This window comes from Folsomia candida, unplaced genomic scaffold, assembly GCF_002217175.1.
Source record: "Folsomia candida strain VU population unplaced genomic scaffold, ASM221717v1 Fcan01_Sc024, whole genome shotgun sequence".
NCBI lineage: Eukaryota > Metazoa > Arthropoda > Collembola > Entomobryomorpha > Isotomidae > Folsomia > Folsomia candida.
In genome coordinates, this window is record NW_019091216.1 from 1,695,892 (window position 1) to 1,709,778 (window position 13,887).

At 30.2% G+C, this 13,887-nt stretch overlaps 1 non-coding gene across 1 annotated transcript; it reads left to right on the forward strand.

Moving 5' to 3' along the window:
* Nucleotides 1-6,442: 6,442 nt before the first annotated feature.
* LOC110859064 lies at nucleotides 6,443-7,526 on the forward strand. Its single transcript, XR_004837002.1, has 3 exons — nucleotides 6,443-6,659; nucleotides 6,751-6,876; nucleotides 7,255-7,526. It is a non-coding gene; the product is annotated as an uncharacterized LOC110859064 (transcript).
* The last annotated feature ends 6,361 nt before the right edge of the window (nucleotides 7,527-13,887 follow it).

Below are 13,887 nucleotides of genomic sequence, written 5' to 3' on the forward strand. Positions count from 1 at the left end.
ACCTCTGCTTGACCCTAACGGATACTGACCCCAATCGTGGTATAGAGCGAATGGAAATAATACTAAATAGATTAGATAAGTGGTGCGCTGAGAACGGATTAACAATGAGTTACAGCAAGACAAAGCTAATGGTTATACGTAAAAAATGTAATTATTCTTCTATTGTTAAGACATTAATTTGTAATGGTCATGAGATTGAGAGAGTAACTACGTTTAAGTATTTAGGAGTATGGATAGATTAACTACTTTGACCTATTAGAAAAGTGTAATTTGTTAACCATGTCCGAACGCCTAGAGTATTACTCTTTGTGGAATTTATTCAAAATAAGAAAATTCGGTTCAAAAGTGGTAGCATTAAATCAACTTGTCTCTCCCCGTATTAATGATTGTAATATGCAAACACGTAATAGTAATAATTGTACTGTAATCACTCATAATAGTAAACTTTACGAAAATTCCAATCTTTATTACTCTTCCCTGCTTTGGAATTCCCTTCCCAGCAACATTATTAACTTAAATAATCCAAATCTGTGTTTTAGAGCAAGCCTAAACAAATGGTTATTAGAGAAGAGGAATGATGAATTTGTCACTGCCTAGAAATATGTACGAAAGTAGGTTATTAAACTAGGTTATTATTTTTAAATTATATTTTATTGTTTAAGGATTTTATATGTAGTTCTTGATAGATAAGGTATTGACGGTTTTGTTTGTTTTCGCGTCGTGTCTCCCCCGGGAGTCCAGTCTTAATTGTACTGTGGGTTCTTTGACACTTGAATAAACTGGATAACTAACTAACTAACTCCACAAATATATATCAAGTATACATGATTTCAAAAATGCCCAAATTTAGTTCCAACCACAATATTTATCCCTGTTTAAATTAGATTCTTAAATTAGATTCTGACAAAATAAGGTTGCTGAACTTCTAAGAATCAGGAATGGTATTTATACGAATTTATTACATAAAACTTATTCCACTAATTAAACAATTATGTATAAACAAGTATTAGGTGGTACATAAATCCTAATTCAAATTGTAGTTTTTTACAAGGGAATCGTGGATTATGGGGATCTAAGATTTTCTAATTTTACGCGGCTGGACTCCAAACCCTACTCCAAACCCACTGCTGAATTCTGATTGCCCAATTCAAATTTCAACAGCCAATCAGAATGCCGGAATGCAACTGAAAATTTTAACGGGACCAACTTTTATTAATTATAATATAAATCACATATTTTTCAATCAATTGATCGAACAACAAATTTTTTAAGCGTCGGTAATATAGACAACTTCATTTCTCATCTCACTGACGAAAATTTTTATCCTTCATGAATTTTTTATCGTAAACCTTTTCTTGTGCAAAACCTTTATATCAAATTTATCTACCAAAATAATCCGAAACAGGAAGACATAAAGAATCTGTTTACGTAACCAATAAATGCCAAATGCACTCAAATATTTTTTACAGCGTGAAGTCGATCCTACATAATTCTGAACTTTTGTGAATTAGTTTATTTTTTTCAGTAGGTTTGTTAATAATTTCGCAATAAATTACTTCCGATATTTGTGAAATATGTAAAAGCTTGTAAAGATGCCGTTAATAAAAATGTTTAATATTAAAACAAATACAAATGTGTACAATAATCCTGTATTATACATAACTTGTGGCTAATTCAGTATAATGGATGCTATTTTTTGTAAAGTATATCGAGCAAATTATGTCCATTAATCTTGTCTACAGTTCTGTCTACTTATCCTCATATACTTCACGATTTATTATTCATCAAGAAAGTGATGTATTCAGATTATTAATGGACTTTCTACTTAGAAATCAATTTTGCTTTTAAAAAATGATGACAATAAACAAATCAAGGTCAACACACACACAAGAAATATAGATCTCTATTTCAATTTTTTTATCAAACCATCGCGAACACTCATACTGGCGCTAAATTTTGCATTTTTTTAAAGCAGAAAATATTATTCCATTAATATATCGAAAAGTATACCTTTTTTTTAGTTCCTCACTTGGAAACTTTACACCTTGCAAATTTAATGAACTCCGCATCAATTTATCTTTGTAGGAAGGTTAGTAAATAATATTATTGCCAAACCAGTTCTGAAACATACGCAAAAAAATGAACGACGAACTTTCCTCAAACAATAGAGTCGGACAACGGTTTTACTTCTGCAAATTAAGCAATTTTAACGCAAAAGTATGCACAAAATGTGCACAAAAAATGACAATCGATCTATTCCCATACAATGGAGTTGGAAAATGCAGCGAAATATTTATTATGGAGTGAAATATATACTGTTTCTAACTTTTCCCGAATTATTTTGTTTAATTGTTTTTACTTTTTGAAAGCTTGTTCAACAAAACTGGTTGATAATTTCACTCTAAATTATGTCAGATAATTAATATAGCTTACAAGGACGACGGTAATATTTTAAAATTTGTATAATACTTTTTAATACGGTGTGCGAAGAGAGTCTTTGCGCATTGAATTGATAGACGTATGTATGATCTTCAACGGTAAGTAGGAAGGAAGTGATATTCACTTTTGGCTTTTTATAAACTGTTTGCAATTTCTTCTTTTCAACACACTAATGTTGGTCCGGATCTGCGTTTTAACTTCTTATACTGGATACATGTAGTGCCAAGAATTCGTCAAATCACCAAAACATTTTGGTGGCGGGAACAGATGGGCGCGAAGGGTTTAATTTAATTTCGTTTGGTTGAATTAATTAAACGTATTGTATAACTTTCATTAACATACAGTTTAACAAAATTCACAACATGGTTCAAAAATTAGCTGCTAAACAGCCTCATCAACAGTACGTATTCTGTTACCGAAGACTAACAAATATTATTAGAATGGTAATAAATTTAGTAATAGTCATATTCAACCTATTTACTACTTTGGCCATTGAGAAAAAAATGAAGCGACAATTATACCATTTAATTACTTTCATCGTAATTTAAACACATAATGAAAATTGTTAAACAAACAAGAGGAATCTAATCTAGGAGTTCAACAAGGAAAATCTTTAAAACAAATTTATTTCACAAAATTCCGTGAAATCCGTTTCGGCGTAAAAATTCTGAAATAAAAAAAAACTGTCGGTGATAATTTGGAAGAAAATGTTAATAGGAAATTGTTCTACAATTTGGTAACAAAAACCAAGTCAGAAATTTTAAAAAACTCCAGAGTAAAATTGTGATTCAAATTTTAACATTTTCTGAATGTAACTCTAGTATCCTGGCAAGTTTTATTATAAGGACGGGTTGAATAATTAGATAATTGGTTGAATAACTTCATATTACTTACAACTTAATTATCCAAACTATGCTAACACATATTACCCAATTTTTTTCATCTTTTTCATGCACTAATTAAACAATTATGAATAAACAAGTATCAGGTGGTAAAATCCTAATTCAAATTATAGTTGTTTACAAGGGAATCGTGGATTATGGGGATCTAAGATTTTCTAATTTTACTCGGTTGGACCCATATTCCAAAACCCATTGCTGAATCTTGCTTGGCCAATTCAAATGTCAACAGCCAATCAGAATGCCGGAATGTCACTAAAATTTTTAACGGGACCAATTTTTATTATATTTTTTATCATATTTTTCAATCAATTGATCAAACAGCAAATTTTTTAAACGCCAGTGCCATAGACAACTTCATGTCTCATCTCATTGACGAAAATTTTTATCTTTTATGAATATTTTATCGTGAATCTTTTCTTTTACAATATTTACATCTGTGCAAAATCTTTATATCAAATTTATCTACCACAATAATCCTAAATATGAAGACGCAAAGGATTTGTTCCTTATCTGTCAGATGTTACCAATAAATGCACAATGCCCTCAAATATTTATTATGGCGTCACAGTTGACGCCGTCAACCCTACATCATAAGGAAGTTTTGCTAATTAGTTTATTTTTTTGAGGAGGTTTTTTTAATAATCTCGCAATAAATTACTTCCGATACTTGCTAAATATTTATAAGCTGGTAAAGATGCCGTTAATAAAAATGTTTAAGATTAAAACAAATACGTTTGATACGATAATTGTTTATTACCATTAACTTGTGACTAATTCGGGATAATAGGTATTAATTTTTGTAAAGTATATATAACGAGCAAATTGTGTCGACTGGTCCATAGTTCTGTGTGCTAATCCTTCTTACCAATTTTGTGAATTCGATTGACAGAGTCGTGTATTTCATGATTTTTTATTCTTAAAGTGATATATTCAGATTTTCAAATATAGTGGACTTTCTTTTTAGAAATCAATTTTGCTTTTAAAAATCATGACAATAAACAAATTAATGTCAATACACAAGAAATATATAATTTCTTAATCTTAATTTAAAATTTTTTATCAAACAATTTATGCTAATCACACCGGCACGGCGCTAAACTTTCCAATTTTTAAATCAGAAAATATTATTCCATGAATATATCTAAAAGCATTTTTTTAATTCCTCACTTGGAAACTTTACACGTTGCAAATTTAATTTATCTTAGTTTGTTTAGTAAATTTTGAGAATTTTTACCTCGCAAAATTAAGCAATTTTAATGCAAAAGTAGTTATGAAATATGTATGTACAAACAAATGAAGGATCTTTTCAAATACAATTGAGTGGAACGGGACAGCAAAATATTTATTATGGAGTTAAACATATACTGTTCTGAATTTTTGCGAATCTTGCTGAATTATTTTGTTTAATTTTTTTTGAACCCTTATTGCTGTAAATGAGAGAGGGTACCCGCTTACTTACCATGTACTACCGGATGCCCTCGGCAACCCTAGCTTGTTGATAAGTTCATTCTAAATTACTTCAGATAATTAATATAGCTTGTAAGGACGATCGTAATATTTTAAGATATATAATTTGTATAATACTTTCCAATATATATATTAAAACGGACTTGTTGCACAAAATTGGCCACAAATTATGTCCCATACCTATGGGTCACAATGTCGGTATCAGGCGCCCACTATGCATAGTGGGCGCCTCATAACGTACGAAGACCTAATTAATGGTGTATCCAATAAGTCTGGCTAGAAATTTAGGAACATAAACCAGTTAATTCGTAGTCAAAAATTTATCTTTACAAAGCAAACAGTTTAAATGTTAACAAAATTGCGTGCAAATAAACCCAAAAAACTTGACACAGTTTACAACCATTTATAAATTTATAGCAATTTTCAATATAGTAATGAAAGTCATTTAATTTTGCTTCTAAGGCTGTAGCTTTTCGTGTAATTACATGATGTCGGAATAAGCAGTTTAAACAGTTGTAATAAAAATGAAACAATATTAGTTGGAAGTTTCAAGATTTATTAAAGAAAATTGAAAATTAACCAGTATAATAAAAAAATTGTAAACCATGAAAAATTATTGGGTTAGTTTATAATATTGTCTCAAAAGAAAAAGATCCCAGTTTCCTGGAGTACAAAATTAATTTCATTTAATTGGATCACCTTCTCCACTGACTTTCTAGTATCTCGTAAATATTTTGCCAATCCTCATTTTCAGCAGACATGCAGATTATCGGTTCAAAAACCATGTTATCTAAAAAAAATATGAAGTCAACTTAAAATTTTATACGTAACGAGTTCTGTAAAATTTTAAACATACAAAGATTCCGCAAATATATATGAAGTATATTTAATTTAGAAAATGCCCAAATTTAGTTCCAACTAAATATTTATCCTTCTTTTAATTAGTCTGTTACAAAAAGAAGGTTGTGGAAGCGCTGCTTGAATTCAGGAATTGTTTTTATGCGACCTTATTCCACGAATTAAGGGAATTTTAAATTTAAGGGAATCGTGGCGATCTAAGATTCTTTAATTTTACGCGGTTCGGGGGAAGGTGAGACATATATAATAAATTCTTATTCATACCATAATGCCTCAAGTCTACACAACCGCGTAAAATTAAAAAAATCCCAGATTACCAACTTGCAAATTTCTTAGCAAATGTTATTAATTATGCTGTTTTAACTTATTAACCATAGAAATATATAAATTTTGATTTCTTTACGACAAAATTTATTTATGCTTAACCATTTCGGTGTGTTAACTTGTTGTCGGGAAAATTATGTATAATAATTCAACCGAAAGATGTGTTTTTTAGCAAATGTAGTATCGTGGTTCAACATCATAATTATTCGCATGATAATGATCTCTAAATGCCTGCGTAGTTTATTAGTGTATTTTTCAAAATTTATATAAACTACAATAAATAAACCACAAATATTTACATAATTTTATTCAGCAAATACCTACAATGCACCCTGCGTCATTTCTTATCTTCCGTCATACAAACATTTATTTTTATGCATTTTGTGAAAAGCGCAATGTCGAGTCTGGCAATAAAATTTAACTGTATATTTCGTACGCAGTCACGTAGGCAACAAATTATAAAAGGCAGCATCCAGTCAAAGGTTATACAACAATGGAAATTTCATTTTTTATTTGTCTAACTGCCCGTCGTTATAACTTTAATTTTTGCCAAAACCCATTGTCTTCGTCTTTGACTGAATTGCATAAAACGGATTCCAAACACTTCAGAAATTCACTGGCTTCACACTTACCCTGAACCTCAACCGATACGTTTCGATCTTAATTAAAGTAAGTAATTAAAAAATAATAATTCCTACAAAAATAAAACCGTTTTTTTATCAAACTTCTACAACCCCATATTTCTAAATATTTCTGAAAGATTGGTTTCCCATGTCACCCCTTCCACAATGGACAGGGCTGTTCAGTCTCATCATTTTAATAATGATGGCATCGTCACCAACCCTGGTCTCCTCGTTATCTATTGGAAATGCTGAGTTTTCCTACGGTAATTAGTATAAATGCCAAAGGGGTGTGGCAATAAATTGTTATGGTTGATGTAAACAAAATTAGAGCTTGTTTTCCTTCTTTTTGACAAATATTAAAATTCTCACTGTGCCCTCAATTGTTGTCCGACTTCAAAAATTTAAACTGTTTTGGAAACCTGGGACAATTGAGTAAATCAGATATTCCCAGATTTTCTAAATTTCACCACACCCCCTGGAAATTAGAGTCAGAAAATGCTAAAAAAATTGATAAAAAGCTCTAATTTCTTTACAACGACTATACCTCCAAATTTTTTTGAACGTTCCGAAACGAGATTTCATTTTTTACAAGAAATATCTCAGCCCATACTTATCAAATATTATGGCCATTATTTAACTAGATCAAGGCAGCTCTTCTATGATTGACTCTGGAGCAAATCGGTATCGTCGAAATTTGGGAAATTTAGTAGGTGGTGGGACTGGGGGTGGATCTTCAGGAGGGGGATCCGGAAGTGGGGGTGGATCTTCCGGAGGTAGTTCCGGGGGTGGAGGAGGAAATTTGGGAAGTATGCTGGGTGGTGGTTGTTGAGCCGTTTAATAATGGGCAAATGGAGTAACTAATTAATTTTGGTTACAATACACAAACAATAAATCTTAACAGAATAAAATAAATAGCGAGAACAATAAATCATCTTTCACTTGTAGTCAAATGTTTCTAATTTATTCATTCCCTCGTAGAATTGTTTTTACGATTTAACGAGTATAATATATTTTTTGAATATATTTAGAGCATTTTTACATCTGCAAATTAAATAAAACTTTACTACCAAAATAACTCTGGAACATTGTAAGTCCATTGGAGATATGTTTGAAAATCCAGCATTATCTGTATATCGTGAAACCCACATTATTCTTACTTAATTTTTGCGAATATTTCCAAAATTCTTTATATTAATTTTTCTCTATATTTTCTGGAGGCTTTAAACGTATAATTTTGCAAAGCGGACAGTAATAAAAATACGTTTTAAGAAATTATAGGAAAAACAAGTATTATGCAGTACTTTTGTTATTTAAATCCTTCATTCATTCAAAATTTGTGACTAATTTAATATAATGAGACAATCCAATATTAGGTTTCTAAGAGCGTATTTCTGTTCAAACTGCAATTCCAAATTGCATGAAGAATTCAACTTTGCATAATATTTTAAAATAAATAGAGACAAGCATGACGTTATTCCTGCTTAAAAAATGTAAATAGTTTAACGCCATTGCTACATTTTGTGAAAGATTAAGTCTTGTAGATCGTCGCATCCATCGATGTAACGCTGGCATTTGGATTTAAAAAAATTTAAACCTCACTCCACACATATTGGAATCTAATTTTTGCTAGCTTTGTTTTTAATTAGATCCTTTTTTTTAATTCAAATTACTCGTGCTTGGTCTGTTTTTGAAGGAATTCTAAATTCTAAACCCTTCTGAAAACCTTGCACGACGGGGAAAATTCTGAAATACGACTATACCCGCAAGAAAATGTTTAATGAATTCTGAGAAAAAACCAACCGGTACAGGTATAACGTAAATATGTTGAGAAAAGTTGCCATGCATTGAGGTATGCACCGCTATTCCTACACGATTTAAGTTAAATTAAAATATTTGTGTTTTTATATTTGACACAAAAATCATACAATTTTAATTCTTTTTATTAATTTTTTGAAAATTTAAATTAAATTTGTGACAGATTTAAAAACATAATAATAATGCAAATTTACAGTTTCATAAATGCGTCACAAATTTAACTTAAATTTTCAAAAAATTGATAAAAATTATTAAAATTGTATAATTTTTGTGTCAAATATAAAAATACAAATATTTTATATTAACTTAAATCGTTTAGGAATAGCGGTGCATAACTCCTCCAACCACGACCATGGTGGCTGCGTTCAGTCTTCTATGTATAATACTATTTCTGTGGAAAAAACATTAAAAAGATAATTTAAAGAAAAAATCTGCCATAAGTAAATGTGCAACATCTCCTGATAATAGTATGTAAATTATTAAATTTAAAATGTTGCATGTAACGTAACCCCTTGTTTAAACACTTCTTCAGGTACTTAGAATTCATTCAAACACAAATTTATTTGTTAGTTGGATCGATTCCTGACAAGTAATCAAGTTGACACAGAAGTATTTAAAATTATGTATTTTCGCTTCGTATATAGTGTTCTTTTTTTATTTAGGGAATAAATTTCAACACGTGGAATTTTTGTTAAAAACGATTTGTGTAGACCTTCATGGTATGGTGAATTAAGCAGATATCAATTTTTAAAATTCTAGTCATGATAAAATTGAAGTTGTAAAAATTTCACACATCCAAGTCCTTTCAACTTTATTCATCAGGTTATTTAATATATAAAAATATCAAGGGTTGAATTGTGTAAATTTTTCTTAAAAATACAAACAAGGCATGACGGTGGTTTGAATGAAAATATCAAAAATTTCACATTTTCTTTAATTTTATAAAGCCAATCAATTCGAACTACAACCTTAGTCAAGATCCTACTATTAATATCCTACTATTAATTGTTCAAATGTAATGTACATTAAAGACCCTTCAGAAACGGCAATTATATATCTTCTTCCTTTAACATTTTAAGATATTTCTCCAAAAAATACTTTAAACAGAGGAAATATAATGTGAGAACATAATGCATTGCTTAATATCCAATCGAGATTTTAATCTATGAAAACATGCTTGTCATCATGACACTGACTAAGGATAAATTTCGTTATCTCCACGTATATAGTTTATAACAGACTCCAGAGAGAGTTAGTTTGTTTAAATAAGAAATGCAACGCTGTCCAATCCTTTCATCACTTAATGTGTGCAATCTTCCTTTCATTCTGGAAGGATTGGTCTACCCATGTACATACTTACACGTATTTAATCTCCTACCTGTACTTGTTTATCTAGAAAAGTCGTTGTGTTTTTTACCTGCATTTGTTATCATGAACCATCCATAAGAATGGGAAAGAATTCCCTATTCTGTTCTGCATGTAAATACCAAACATTGAGATAAAGAAAACAGAAACACCTTTACTCAACATTATTTCAGTCATCGCTCAATCAATCCCATTATTTCGTATTAAATCTAATCGAGTATTTAAAGTAATATGTAGTTATCCAAAGAAATCCCACACACTTATTCCTATCACTATGATGAATAATAATTTAAACTCGATGCTTTAAAAGAAATACATGAAACCAGACAGACAGACATCAGCGTTCCATCAGCCCTGGCTCGGATTACATATAATCACTTGACTCAAACTCGTATATAAGTGTGTGTACTCCTACCAGTTGCATCTTACAGGGCAAACATGCCTAACAGATGATTTAAGTTACATAATATTTAATATTTTCTATAATAATACTTTTCCATATTTAAATATTTATATAATATTTAAAACGGACCCTGACAACTTATCCGCATTCGTATTCGGGTATACTGGAGGGGCTGGTCGTGCCATTGTCAACGCTTTAGCAGTTGAACCCCGTTTTAAAAGAGTGGTTCTTTTTGGACGTAGAATTGTTGATTTGGACAAAGAAAAGGAAAGCTCTTCCCAAAAAATTCCTGGAGATTTTACAAAGTTCAGACAGGATGTCGTAGACTTTGACAAGCTTTCAGAGAATTCAGAATACTTTGCAGAGAAATTGAAAGATTTTGATGTCGGGATTTATACATTGGGAGTCAATCCATTCAATTCAGATGAACAGACTTTCAACCGAATCACGAAAGATTGGCTTTTGGCCGTAGGAAAATTAGCGAAGGATGGAGGATGCAAACATTTCCATAAAATGAGTGGAATGTTGGTCAAGCAAAATTCATGGTTGAAGGTAATCTATAATTAATTACTTTGCTAAAAATATGTAGTTTCATAATAATTATTAGTAACGTCTATTATATGACTCTGCAATTGGCAGTAAAATATACATAGCAAGTAAATAAGACGCTCACCACAAGGAAAGGATTTCATAATACGCCTTATCCTACACGGGAATAATTTTAACCAATTTGCATGAAATTCTTTACCATAATTCGAAATTTTTGCAAAATTAGTTACAGTGTTTTTATTTAAAAAATCAAATGTCATTAATAATTAGCTGTGACACTTTTCTGTTCTTTATGTATAATAAATCCTTAAATTATAAATTTTACGTAATTATTCTTTTACTTTCAGATGGCTCGCTTCACCGCGGAGGTAGAAGACCAATTGTGCAAACTAAATTTCCAAAGGGTATCCATTTATAAGCCAGCTACAATTCTGACACCATTTAACGGTGGAGGAATGACTGGACCAACCATGGTTTCTATTACCCGCTTTCTAGACAGATGCCATTGGATATCAATTGAGGCGGATATTATGGGGAAATTTCTGGTGGAAAATTGTTTCACAAAAAATGAAAGTAATCCGATCCAAGTATTTAGCAATGCTGAAATGAACAGGTGGTGGAAACAGTTGAATAAAAAATAGGAGTCTTGCGATATAAACTAAAAATTATTGCAAGCGATGTGTACCATTGGACTATATAATTTTAACCCTTATTTTTCAAAATTAATGTATAATTCAACTTTATAATGCTTCCTGTATCTATGTAGATATATCGATGATAAATAATTGTCATTAACTTTTGTAAGTAAAATAAATAGCATGATCTTTTTAATCACATCAAATTTCATAAGTTATGCGGTAAAACCGCGAAAAAGAATCTATTTTTCCATAATTTTTAAGCCTTTGCTCGAAAAACTCTACAAGTCTTCTGAGAAACCTTTTGTAAATATGTGTAAATTTATTGCCAAACTTAATATTTATTAAGATTTGAAATTATTATTAGGTTTAACAGATACATGATTCGCGGTACGCTTTTTGGGATGTAAAATAATAATAATTTTAAAAGTTTTTGTATAACTGCATGATTTAACAATTTCATCCGTACAGTCCGTTTAAATGGCTATGACACCTCATTTGCATATTTAAGACCGCACAAAACCATAGCACAAAATCATAGCACAATTGGAATATCTTTCATAATAAAATAAATATTTCTGGCCTTACAGATTAACAAAAATGGCTCATTTTCTCACTATCGTGAGAATTTTGTTAGCCCATAACGCCAGAAATATTTATTTTATTACGAAAGATATTCCAATTGTGCTATGATTTTGTGCTATGGTTTTGTGCGGTCTTAAATATGCAAATGAGGTGTCATAGCCATTTAAACGGACTGTAATTAATAAATTAGGACCTTCAATGACCTATTTTATCCACAGTGTGTAAAATTCTGAAATGATTGAGTTTTTTCACACTCAATGAAATCTGTAAATATTTCAAGTAATTACTTTTACTTCAGGTATTGTGAATATTTAAATTGCGAAATATTAAAAAAGTAATAATTACGAGTTAGAAATTGCGTCGAAAATGTCTGTAAATTTTTATTATCAATACAAACCAATACTTTTTTTGCGATGATAAATTTTGGAAAAATTTAGCCAGCAAGCTACATTGCTTTCAAACAGGTATAATACCTAATTTACCGTCCATCCAAACCTATTATTTAAATTTTAATTATTTAACCCCACATAAAACCGTAGCATAGAACACTCATACGTTATACATATCTCTCTTAGAATATAATATATGATTTTGCCATTATACATAGTTTACAAAAAATTGCTCCCTGTTTAACTATTTTGTGAATTTTGTTCAACTATAATACCACAGATATTAATTTTCTTCCGGAGGATATTATGATCGACCTATGATTTTGTGGTACCCCTGGAAATCTTCAACATCTTATTAAGCTACGAAATTATTTAACTTTCAATTAACCTAATATCGGCAATTGAGTGGTTCACGTTTAAAAAATAATAATGAAATATATTTTCGCCAACAAAAATTCAACAGTTTTTGCCAAAATTTGACAACGTGAATCAATTTGCACTTCCAATGTACTCCACAATTTTTGGAGTAAATTAAAAAAATAATGCACAATAAAACCTGGGATTAAATAAATTAAGTTGATCTATTTCTGTTGAACAGATAAGTTAAAAAAATTCGTCAATTTTGCACTATCAATTTGCAATGGGTTTCTCTCCTGCAAAATATTTTATAACCTTGGCAAATTACTAAATAGTCTTACAAAAATATATATATATTGAAAAAAGTTGACATTTTCAATACGTCAAAATAATCTTCCCTAGTATATTGGAAGAAATATGCAACAAGTATCCTAGTCCTCCCATTTTAGCGAACATCTTAATAAGGTGTGTACAAAAAATTCAAGAACAGACAGAAAAAAAACGTAAAAAGAAGACAATTTGCAAACGACTTATTTCGCAGTACTTCTTCTAAACTGGCGTGAATACACCCATTAATCGTTCTTTCAAAAGAAACCAGAATTTATAAATATCCCATGGATAGATCTCTTCCCGTTAAATTGTAATCTTTCAATTACTACATAATCATAATATTGTTTTTAGTTTTGTAATATTACCATTACCAACAAATGACACAATTCTAAACTATTACAAAATCCTGGATGGATATTATTAATCCAATAAATAAAATTTTAGTCACGTATTTGTTAAGTAACAAAAAAATGCATACGACTTTATTTTGTTACCTGAATGTACTCATCTATTTAAATTACTTGATCGCCTTAAAATATTACACAGACGGAATTGAGCAAATTTAACATACGAGGTATTCGTTGCATTGTGGTCGAACAATTTTATGATTTTTTTATCCGGAACTTTTTGAAAGTCGCAAGTCAAAATTTTTGAAAGTCTCTAAAGCACTTCATGGGAATATTTGTTAGTCTTTCTCTTACATAAATTTATCATAAAAATGTGCAAAAAATCCAATCAAATCTTACCTACCAAAGTAGTCACTTTCTCTTCCACAATAACGACATTGACATCCATATTTATCAAAAATCTAGGAAATTATGTTATATAAGTGATTTGAACAGAAAC